The 11,488-nt window shown below is 39.3% G+C and overlaps 1 long non-coding RNA gene across 1 annotated transcript; it reads right to left on the bottom strand.

Annotated features, from left to right (window-relative positions):
* Nucleotides 1-3,828: 3,828 nt before the first annotated feature.
* On the bottom strand, nt 3,829-10,010 carry LOC119416802. The gene is made up of 3 exons (XR_005187118.1): nt 9,985-10,010; nt 5,482-5,570; nt 3,829-3,907 (listed from the first exon to the last, which is right to left on the bottom strand). It is a non-coding gene; the product is annotated as an uncharacterized LOC119416802 (long non-coding RNA).
* Nucleotides 10,011-11,488: the final 1,478 nt, after the last annotated feature.

An 11,488-nucleotide genomic window follows, 5' to 3' on the forward strand; every position in this document is an offset into this window, starting at 1 on the left:
TTTTTATTAAAAGCTTTGTGTGAAAAATGCTAAGCTAAAGAGCTCAAACCACACGAGCGTCCGCCATTTTGAGAACTGAAAAAAAGGAAGGAGAGACAGCCCATGTCACGTCAAGGGCCCTCCCTCCCATTTTTCTTAAAGAGACACGATGCTCACTCCCTCACTACCCATCCTTCAGTTCAAACAGTCTTATACTGCCATCCGGTGGTCATAAAAGGTACTACACTCAAAACAAATTAACCAACCATTAAATTTGACACTAATTACTAATTTTTGTCAAATTTGAAACAATATTATCATTTATTGCGATAATTTCTGAGACAATAAATCACCCAGCAAAATTTGTTATCGTGACAGGTCTAGTTATAGGTAGTCTAAGCTAATCTCTTAATTATAAACTTTTACACCATTGCATTTTGTGCTTATATAAATAAAATTTTATAGCACCATTTGTTGCAGCAGCAGTTAGCTGTAGCACTTCTGGTGATGTGTGGGGCACTTCCTGCAGGGATGTATAATAACACAACCATAATACCATTGTATAGAACATAGACAACGATGTAAAGGTTTTGAAAACTAATCTATAAAGATGTATTTCTGTGTTTTAGGACAACAGAGTTGTTTGGTCTTGGCTCTGCTGAAACTAGCAATAGCTTGTTAGTCTGGTCAAAATTAACCTCTATTTCTGCAAGTTGAGGTATTTCAAAAAGCAAATGACAACAAATAAGATATGAATTGCTTTTATCTTGCTGCAAAACCCCACATAAATTTAGATTCTGATAAACATGAAGATAAAATCTGGCGTTTGTTAGCTTAGCATTGTTCAGTTTAGTATAAAGACATGGCTAGCCTTGGAATGGCCTGTTAGCATAGAGCCTGCTAACATGACACATTTTAATTCTGGAAACACTCATTACTCCAACATTTTTCAGTCAGGTCATCTGGACAGTTTCTTTATTTTTTTTGTGCTGAAACGTTTTGCCTTCCATCCGGAAGGCTTCATCAGTCAAAGAACTCATTACTCATCATTGTTAATATTTGTTTGCTGACAAGAGCACTGATTTGTTCATTCATTCATTCAACTTTATTTATACAGGTCAATCCCACTGAGCCTCAGGGACTCATTTACAAGAGACCTGATTTCTTAACAAAGAGTGATGACAACACTGGATAACAATGTCAACAATAGACAGTCATCAAATTTAAAACCTGATAAACAAGAAACTAAAATCAGAAATTTGTTAGCTTAGTTCCCACAGACCAAAAACATGCATGTTAGTCTGATTGGTAACTCTAAATTGTCCCTAGGTGTGAGTGAGAGTGAATGATTGTTTCTCGTTTGTCTCTATGTGTCCCTGTAATGGACTTGTGACCTGTCCAGGGTGTCCCCCGCCCCTCACACAATGATTGCCGGACATGGGCACCGGCGACCCCCGTGACCCAACATGAAAGAAGCGGGTAAAGATAATGGATGGATGGATGGATGTTAGCTTAGTTTAGCATAAAGGCTTGAAATGTGTCCAGCCTACTAGTAGGCCTGTCGTGATAACAATTTTGCTGGGCGATTAACTGTCTCAGAAATTATTACGATAAATGATATTTTTTGCAATTTGACAGTAATTAGTAATTATTATCAAATTTAAGAAGAAATGTTGGTTAATTTGTTTTGAGTGTAGTACCTTTTATTGACCACCGGATGGCAGTATAAGACTGTTTGAATTGAAGGATGGATAGTGAGGGAGCGAGCAGCGCGTCTCTTTAAGAAAATAGGGAAGGAGGCCCCTTGATGTGACATGGGCCGTCTCTCCTTCCTTTTTTTCGGTTCTCAAAATGGCGGACGCTCGTGTGGTTTGAGCACTTTTAGCATTGCATTTTTCACACAAAGCTTTTGATTAAAAAAAAAATCAGTAAACAAGTTCTCAGCTTCTTTTTGCAGAGGAAAACAACTTTTTACATGAAGGCACGGGTTTCAACCGTGAATTTTGGAGCTTCGACAAGAAGGTTTTTCCTGAGGTCGGCCTGCTAGCTTAGCTCGTAGCTTAGCTTCTCAACTTAGCTGCTTTTAACGATTCAAAAATGCAATTTTGGACGGCTAAAACGGATTTTAAAGACAAAAGAGAAAAGGAGGGGTCAGTGAAGAGCACCGGAGTCGAGCCTTTTGTCATCCAGTGTCTTCAGTAGAAAGAGAGAGACGAAGAAACGATAAAGCCAATAAATGAAAATGAGGTCGACAATTTTCATTTATCATGTGATTAATTGATTTATTGTTTATCGTGACAGGCTACTAGCATCTCTAAAGTTAGCTAAAATGACAGTTTGAATCTTTGAAAACTTGTTCATTCCTTTTTTATTGAGTTATAGGTATTTAGCTGACAGGAGTGTCAATTTTGATTATGATAAAGCTGAAATCAAGTGTTTGTTAGCATAGCATAGTTGTGCTCGGTATAGTGTAGCGCAAAGACATAGCATGGCTAGCCTAGCTGACGGTAGCCTACTAGCATAGCATCTCTAAAGCTCACTGACATGATTTATCTTTATTTTAACCTAAATTTGAAATCCCAGAAACAACATGACAAACAACTGGAAGGTCAGTTTTATTAAAATCTCAAATGTATGACAAATATTTAAATATGTTACACATTTCAGTGCAAAATTTACAGCAGAAACAACAAAAATAGTTTGTTTGTTTTTAAGTTTGAATTTTTAAAAAAGTACAAAAGTTTGAATATAAAACAAGTTTGAATATAAATGCACTCAGTTTGATACAGAAACTTGGGCTTGTGATCGTAATGCTTTTGTAAAAGAGGAACTATTGCCAGATGATGGTCTCTTTTCCCTCCACGGCCTCAGCTCCCGCAGCTTCCTTTCCCTCAGGGAGGCAGTAAAAGGTAGAGAGGTCTGAGGGGGGTCCGAAAGAGCCCCAAGGTTGGTGGAAGGGTAACACATTGCTGGGATCTTTTCGGTCACCACCATCACTGAAGGTGATTAAATGAGAGTTTTGAGGAGTGATGTTGCTGTAAGCCTCCGCAGTGCTAGCATCTAGAATATCAACGTTATGGTTAGCGATGCTGTTGGCGCTCGACGGGAGGCCGCAGGAGGGGAACGTCAAAGCTGAAGTCTGTGGTGGGAGTAGACTACTTCCTGGGCTGGATATGAGGTTGCTGGGACGACCGAGGGCCAGACGCTGCGCGAGGAGCTGGTGCTGCAGCCGCCTGTCGGTCCAGTCCTCCTGGGGCTGACGGTGGATCTTCATGTGAGCGTTCCGGGATTTGATCTTGTAGAACATTCTGGAGCGGAAATGAAAAGCATTAAAAAAATAAATAAAATAGAAGCCGTGAAAATCGGAACCACCTGTTGCCCTGAAGACAAAAAGACGAGCATCTTTTAATAAGTCCGGTTTTTACTCACTTTCCGCACAGCTTACAGGGGAAGAAGCTGGCCGTGGAGGGAGCGGGCACCGCCTCCTCCAGCGCAAGCGTTCTTTCTAACGGCCGGGAGAAGGGCGCCATCTGGAAAAACGGGACCACTTATGAGCTGAAAAACTGAGTGACTCACCAAGCGGCATTCCACGCAGGATAATTGTCTTGAGCTCATTAAACAAGACTGCACAAATACTCCAAATGAAACAACAAAAACAAAACCGTGTCTCACAGGTCTGAGGGCACGTAACACCTGAACCCACAGAATTAAAAAAAAAAAAAGAGGGTTCGTGGGGAAAATGGGGCCAGACTTTCAGCGTGTTTGTAAATTTAAAACGATAATGCTACGAAGACAAAGCGTTTCTTACACATTTTTGCAGCTCGTCTGCATCCCTGCACTCGTCCTCCTTTAGCTTCTTCTGCTTGTCCAGGAGCTTTTTGCTCAGGTAGTAAAACTCCACACACTGGGACACGGTCTTTGTCCTCACCTGTTTAAAAAACACGGCGTCAGCCTCCAGCAGTAAACAGAGCTTTGTTGATGCATTTTTCAAACTGTTCCTGTGCAGTTTATTGTATCATCGTTAGTCATTAAAAAACCTGAACAGGTACGGGCATGAAAACAGCGCTGTCCTCACTGCACTTCAGGGACATACTAAATCTCCTTCATACTCGGGGAAATAATCAGAGCAGAGCATCAACATCAACCAACTACTAGTGTACCGTATTTTCCAGACTATAAGTCACTCTGAGTATAGGTCGCATCAGTCAGAAAATGGCTCACGAAGAGGAAAAAAACAATATATAAGTCGCTTGAGAGTATAAGTCGCATTTATTTAGAAGTGTATTTCACAAAGTGCAAGAATTTAATCTGAAATAACAACACACAGAACGTATCTGGGATCCTGAACAGTTAATTAACATAACAAGTCCGACAAGAAAGTTGTCAATTCGCCTCGCTCATTTCACATCACTTTTGGGGCCATTTTACTTCTGTTAAGTTTTTCTCAGTTTTCTCAAAGTGAATGTTTGGGGGGTGTAGAGGAACAACATGTAGTTGTCAAAAGCCTAGAGGGCCCTCTCGCAGCTGCAAATGGTAATGTTTACTTTTTGGTTCATGTCAGTATGAATGAACATTTAACATGTCAGTCAAGAATTGCGTCATGAATAGAAAAAAAAAACACATATATAAGTCGCAGGACTGGCCAAACTATGAAAAAAGTGACTTATAGTCTGGAAAATATGGTAGTTGTTCAACAAAATATCTGTTTTTCTTATCTATCTATCTATCTATATATATATATATATATATATATATATATATATATATATATATATATATATACACATTAAACATAAAAACTGGTGTGTACTTTGATAGTATCTTACCTGTTGTACATAGCTTCTTGAACAACCTCAGCTTGGATAAATAGCAGTGGCCCCTACCATTATACAAGTGGAGCGCCCCGCCCCGGAACCGATTGCCCTGCCTACCCCCCACCCCCACCCCCCCCACTACAAACGCACAAGCAAAAATGCTACTTACGTACCCCCATCGATAAAACCGGCAGCAACGTAGCGCTAAGCTAGCAGGCGGGGACTACACAGACGTGACTACGTCTCGTCCCTCCCCCCGACAAAAATAAAACACGAGTGCCCCGCCGAGGGAACTGATCTAGGGGAAACACTGAATAGAGTTTAATGCTGTCCCCGTTAAAGAGCAAGGACTCAGACGTTATCCAAACTGAGGTTGTTTAAAGCATTATCTACAACAGATAAGATATTAACTGTTCATAACCTCTCCACAGAACCCCACTTTAAAGGAGCTGACCTATCACTTTTTACTGTTAGCCTCTAGAAGAAGTACAAGTCAGTTAAAAAAACATTTTTTACATTTTTAAAATGCCTTTGGTACAAAAGTGTTTCTTCTCCAGGGGTTTGTTCAGCAAAGCATTAAATGTTGCTGTATTCCATCTGACAAATTCAAATCTGATGAAGACAGATGAAGGACAACCCTGGAACGAGTGCAGCAAAAATAAGAATCCCTCATGAAGGAAAGCTTTACCATTTTCTCTGCGAGTGAAAAGTCTTTTCCGTGTTTCGTGAACGCTGCGCTGAAAAGACTCTTTTCAGCGTCCGTCCAAAAATCACAACCTGCACAGGGAGAGGGGGCAGGGGCCAAGAAGGAAAAGTAGAAAAATTACTTTTTGTAAAATATTTGTGCTTGAATGCCCAGAGCTGAATGACAGCTGAAATGTGCTGGAAACACTGAAACTGACATAATCAAGCTAAACCGTGCAAAACACTAACAAACAGCTAAATGTAGCAAAATAGTAGCTAAAAGCTGAAACAAAAAACACATTAGTTAAAAGAAGGTAAACATTAGTTAAAAACTAAAAGGCATAAAACATTCGTTAAATGCAGCAAAATGTTTGTACACCAGCTATAAAACTAAATGTAGCAAAAAGTTTGCTAAAAGCTAAATGAGAAAAATAAAAGATAAGCTTAAAGTTGCTAAAAAAATTGGCTAAAAACTAATAAGAAAATGCTAGGCAGCAAAAGACAAGCTAAAATAGCAATACGCTAACTAAGCACTAAAACTAATGAGAGGTTAGTTAGAAGCTAAAAGTAGCAAAAGCAAGCCAAAATATAAATAATAAAAAGCTAGCTAAAAGCTATAACTAAATAGTACTTTAAAGCAGAAAAACACTAGCTAAAATCTCAAGTAAGCAAAACGCGAACTAAAAGAAGCTAAACATTGGTTAAAAACTAAAAGCAGTTAAAGTCTTGCTAAAAGTTACAATATGTTAGCTAGGAGCTATAAGTAGCATCATCCTTAACAAAAAGTAGTACATTTTGAAGTTTATTTTTGCAAGTATACTTTAAGTATAAGTATATCAATTATACTACACACCATACTTGTAGTGTACTAGAAGTATACCGATTTAATACTTGTTTGGACTAAATTGGGACATTTTTATACTATTTTTAAGTATATCACATAAAGTTTATAAAAAGTAAACTTCAAGTACACTTCCTCATTTTTAGTGTAAAATAAGTATATTTGTAATATACTTAAATAAACTACTTTTTGCTAAGGGCAGCCTAGCTAAAAACCATACAAAGCTAGCAAAAAGTGTTAAAAGACAAGCAAAAATGTGCAAAATACTAAATAAAAGCTAAAAGTGGCCAAGTGTTAGCTATAATCTTATAGCAAAAGACAAGCAAAAATAGCTATATGCTAACTAAGCACTAAAACTAATGAGATGTTAGTTTGAAGCTAAAAGTAGCAAAAGCAAGCCAAAACATAAATATTAAAAAGCTAGCTAACTAGCTAACTACTTTAAAGCAGAAAAACAGAAGCAAAAATCTCAAGTAAGCAAAACCAACTAAAAGAAGCAAAATGGTTAACAACTAAAAGGAGTTAAAGTCTAGCTAAAAGTTACAATATGTTAGCTAGAAGCTATAAGTAGCATCAGCCTAGCTAAAAACCATGCAGAGCTAGCAAAAAGTGTTAAAAGACAAGCAAAAATGTGCAAAATGCTAAATAAAAGCTCAAGTGGCAAAGTGTTAGCTAGAATCTTATAGTAAAGCAAAAGGCAAGCAAAGACACTAAAAATAGCAAGATGCTAACTAGAATAGCGTAGCGAAAGCCTAGCTTAAAGGTATTAGCACAATGCTAGCTAAAAGCTGTAAAAGGTTAGCTAAAAGTGGCAAAATATAAGCTAAAGGAGGCAAAACGATATCGAAAAGCTTAAATAGAAGAACAGGAGTTTAAAACTCAAAGTAGCACAAAGACAAAAGCATGTTTTTCAAAGTTTAAAGAGACCTCGACAAGTTTAGATGAGGTCAAATATTTTAACGACACAGGAAGTCAAACAGGCTGAAGACTCATCTAAAGTCGTCGATTATGACAAACTGTTCACTGCAGTGAACAGTTCTGGTTCTGACGACGGAGGTGAGACTGAGTCTGAGGAACGTTTGTGTTTGTGATAACCAGTTGGGTGAGTCTGTAAATCACACGCAGGCTGGAAACCTGAGGTGGTTCGTAGTCCGAGCTGGGAGCGAGTCGAGGAACACGCCAGGAATCTGAGACATCTAAACCATGTTTAGCTGTCAGGAGCCTGAAAACTCACCTGAGAGGAAGTTGGAACAGAACAACGTCTGCTTTGTGCTCCGTTCTTTGTGGGTTTAAACGAGATGAAGGGTCAGACTGGTGGATGGAAGGAGCATGTGACAATGACTTCCACTGTGCTGAGGAAACGCCTGTTTTTACAGACTAACTAGTGTTTTTCATGCACATTCACCATTTTGTTTTCTACAGATTAGACTGCTTACATCACAATTAGCACTACTAAAATATAAACTGAATGGCTTTAATTAAAAATGAGAAGTGATTTATTATTTCATAATTTTACTGTTTTAATATCAAACTTGTTATCACAGCTCAGCCTAAACTTCAAGTCATTTTGAGGCAAACGTGCACGCCACTCATGCCTAAAGTTACTTCCCGTGTTTCTGGCAACGAGCTAGTTTTAACAAGAACGCTGGTTTGGAAACTCGTCCAGATTGACGTCGCCTTACCGTATTTTTCGGACTATAAGGCGCACCCGATTATAAAGCGCATTAAGCAAAACAAGTTCATTTTGGCAGATTTTTGAGTGCCGTGTACCACATAAAATCGGTTCGAGGTCAGTAAGCACAACCAGAATTAATTAGGCGTAGGCCTGTCGCGATACACAATAAATCAACTAATTGAATGATGAATGAAAATTATCAACCTCATTTTCATTTATCGGCTTTATCGTTTCTTCGTGTCTCTCTTTCTACTGAAGACACTGGATGACAAAAAGCTCAACTCCGGAGCTCTTCACTGACCCCTCCCTTTCTCTTTTCTCATTAAAATCCGTTTTAACGATCCCAAATCGCACTTTTGGATCGTTAAAAGCAGATAAGCTGAGAAGCTAAGCTACGAGTTAAGCTAACAAGCCGACCTCGGGAATAAACCTCCGTCTTGGCAAGCTCCAAAATTCACAGTTGAAACCCGTGCCTTCGTGTAAAAAGTTGTTTTTCTCTGCAAAAAGAAGCTGAGAACTTGTTTACTGATTTTTTTTTATTTTTAAAGCTTTGTGTGAAAAATGCTATGCTAAAGCGATCCAAACACCAAACGTTCCCCATATCATGTCAAGGGCTCTCCCTCAGATTTTTCTTAAAGAGACACGCTGCTCAACTATTCATCCTTTGGTTCAGTCTTATACTGCCATCAAGTGGTCAAAAAAGGTACTACACCCCAAACAAACCAGCATTTCTTCTAAAATTCGACAATTAATTATTGTTAAATTTCAAACAATATTATCGTTTATCGCAATAATTTCTGAGACAATTAATTGCCCAGCCAAATTTGTTATCGTGACAGGACCAATTAGGCGCACCGGATTAAAAGACTAACTGTCGATTTTTGAGAAAATTAAAGGATTTTAAGTGTGCCTTATAGTCCGAAAAATACTGTATATTTTAAGGAGGATCCCATAGCTTCACAATGAGATCAAACATTATACAAAGGGATTTCCCAGCAGATAAACACAGTAAATGTTGAAGGAATCTAAAACGATAAGATTTAAGACTTTCACTCATTTTGCTGTGCAGCCTGTGACCAGTCCAACTCATTTTACCAGCTTGAATCATTTTTGTTCCACGTTTAATTAAATTTGAATAAAATTTTAATTAACTTTTGTCAGTGCGTTTCCATAATTCAAGCAAGACATTTGTACTAATTTTACCGCAGCGTACAACACGCGAGGCTAACCTCAGTTTAACTCAGGTTGTGCACAAATTTAAACAAACGGCCTGTTCATTTGTCTGTCTGTTAGCAAAATATTGGATGTGCATTGTGTTTTTACAGAAAATGATCTAAAAAGTGGTGCGGGAGCAGAATTATCCCCAACACGTAACAGGTCATTCAAGATTTTTGTCCAAAACATTGGAAAAGGGTCAACACCATGTCTGTTAGCCAAATATTTCATGACTCATTTGATGGATTTTACTAAAACCCTTGGGAAATCACAGGTATAACTACATAACTCTTTTAGTCAACGCAATTTAAGATGGCCACCATAGTTGGGCAACCATTGCAAACCCAAAAGTGGTTACAACCCAATCATTTTTACAAATATTGAGCTCTAACTCGGTCTTGTAGTAGCTGAGAGTCATCCCGATCACATGCTCAGAGTGTTAACAATTAGATCTTTTTAACCCTCCTGCTGCCCTTGGGTCAAAATGACCCACAAGGCCTCAGTTTTAGGGAGGCTTAAAACTTTGACATGCAAGACAGCGGGTGATGATTCCTTACAGGAATGCTACTTTTATTTTATTATGACATTTTTTAGCTTTAGCTTTTTAGCTAGGTCAATTCGAGTTGTGTTGAAATGTGCTTTATAAATAAACTAACTGTAACTAATGTTTTCTTAACTACAGTCTTGAAACTATTAGAGCTCATAGTGTTAAAATCCACACATACTGGATGAACGGTCAGTACATAAAAGCAGAATATAATGAGGTCAGAGGTTACCTGAGTAGTGGTAGTCTCCTGTTGGCGAGGGCTGAGAAAACAACAGCATCTCTAATGTGGCCTACAGATGAGAGAGAAACAGGATGGAGAACAAAAAACAGAAAAACAATAAGAAGACCGGGAAGAAACAGCAATAAGTACGTGGTTAAAGATACACAAGGTGTGACAGACAACGGTCCGATGTCTAAATAATAAAATAAACAGAAGGATGACCAGAGTGGGACTCACCATGGTGTTGCCCTGGCAGTGATGCAGACTGTGCAGAGCTAGTTCTGTGTTGCTGCCCCCTCCTGGCAGACAACTGGAACTGCACACAGACAACAGCTTCTCCACTACAAAATAAACACAAACAAAACATATGTCTTCATCATTAGCTAAATGAAACTCTAAGAGAGTTGGAAACCAGCCACTAGAGAGCACAAGCCAGTGTATCTCTTGTGCTGGTCCCAAGCCCAGGTAAATGGTGAGGGTAGTGTCAGGAAGGGCATCCAACGTAAAACACATGCCAAAACTAATATGCTAATATGCTAAGCAACACCATACTAAATTGGTCGAGGCCCAAGTTAACAACGACCGCCACCAGAGGATACAGAGGACAGCGTGAGATGGAAGAGAACTCACTGTGGCGTCACCTGAAGAGGGAAAAGCCGAAAGAAGAAGAGAGTAATTCTTGGATAAACATCCACATCTCATTAACTTTTAGAATCAACTCACTTCAAGACAAGTTAGCTTTAGGCTACGCAAAGACTACCTCAGTGAATTTTACAGGTATCGAGCTAAATTTTGGTGTGGTGGTAGCCGACGGTCATTCACGACACATCCTCCAAGTCCTAAAAGATCACAAGAGATGTTGCGATCTTACATAGGAGCGAGCGCATGATGCTACTCTCAAGGTTTGCCCATGACTCATTATTGGATGGTCTTATAGGTCCAGTTTGCACGGCACCGTTTTCAAGTGAAACTTGCTTTTCTGCTACAGTTTGCTGTTCATCTACGTGACAGCAGCGGTGGTATTCTCTGAAACTGAAGGTTTTTGTAGATCCTGTGAAGAGGCGTGGAGAAGCTGGACAACAGTTTCAATGGTGGATATCAGGGCATAATTTGTAAACCGACTGATGCCGGACCGCAAATAGCAGATGAGCTGGCATGGAGTGGGGGGGTGTCTTCCCCAAGAAATTTTTGAATAAAGTAGATGCGGTTTCCTGCATTTGGTTGTATTTTAACGGGTTGTTAAACATCAAGGTTTTCCTAATGTAAACACTTTCATTCTGTCAAGCACTGACGGAACCGTCAAGTAAGTTAGGGTCGAAACCGAGCCCGACTGTCCCTGCTTGTTGTTGTCCGACTCCCCATGTGAAACCTCCAGGCGGCTGCCTGTGGGCTCCTGCCCGCATGCAACTGCCTGGTTAGCTCGATACTCCCCCCACCACTCTTTTAGGGGCAGAATTTTTTTTTTTAAGTAGACGCGGAATTGCTACTTGAAGAGGCAGCTCGTATGCTCGTA

This window comes from Nematolebias whitei, chromosome 1 (assembly GCF_014905685.2).
Source record: "Nematolebias whitei isolate Nwh7 chromosome 1, NemWhi1, whole genome shotgun sequence".
NCBI lineage: Eukaryota > Metazoa > Chordata > Actinopteri > Cyprinodontiformes > Rivulidae > Nematolebias > Nematolebias whitei.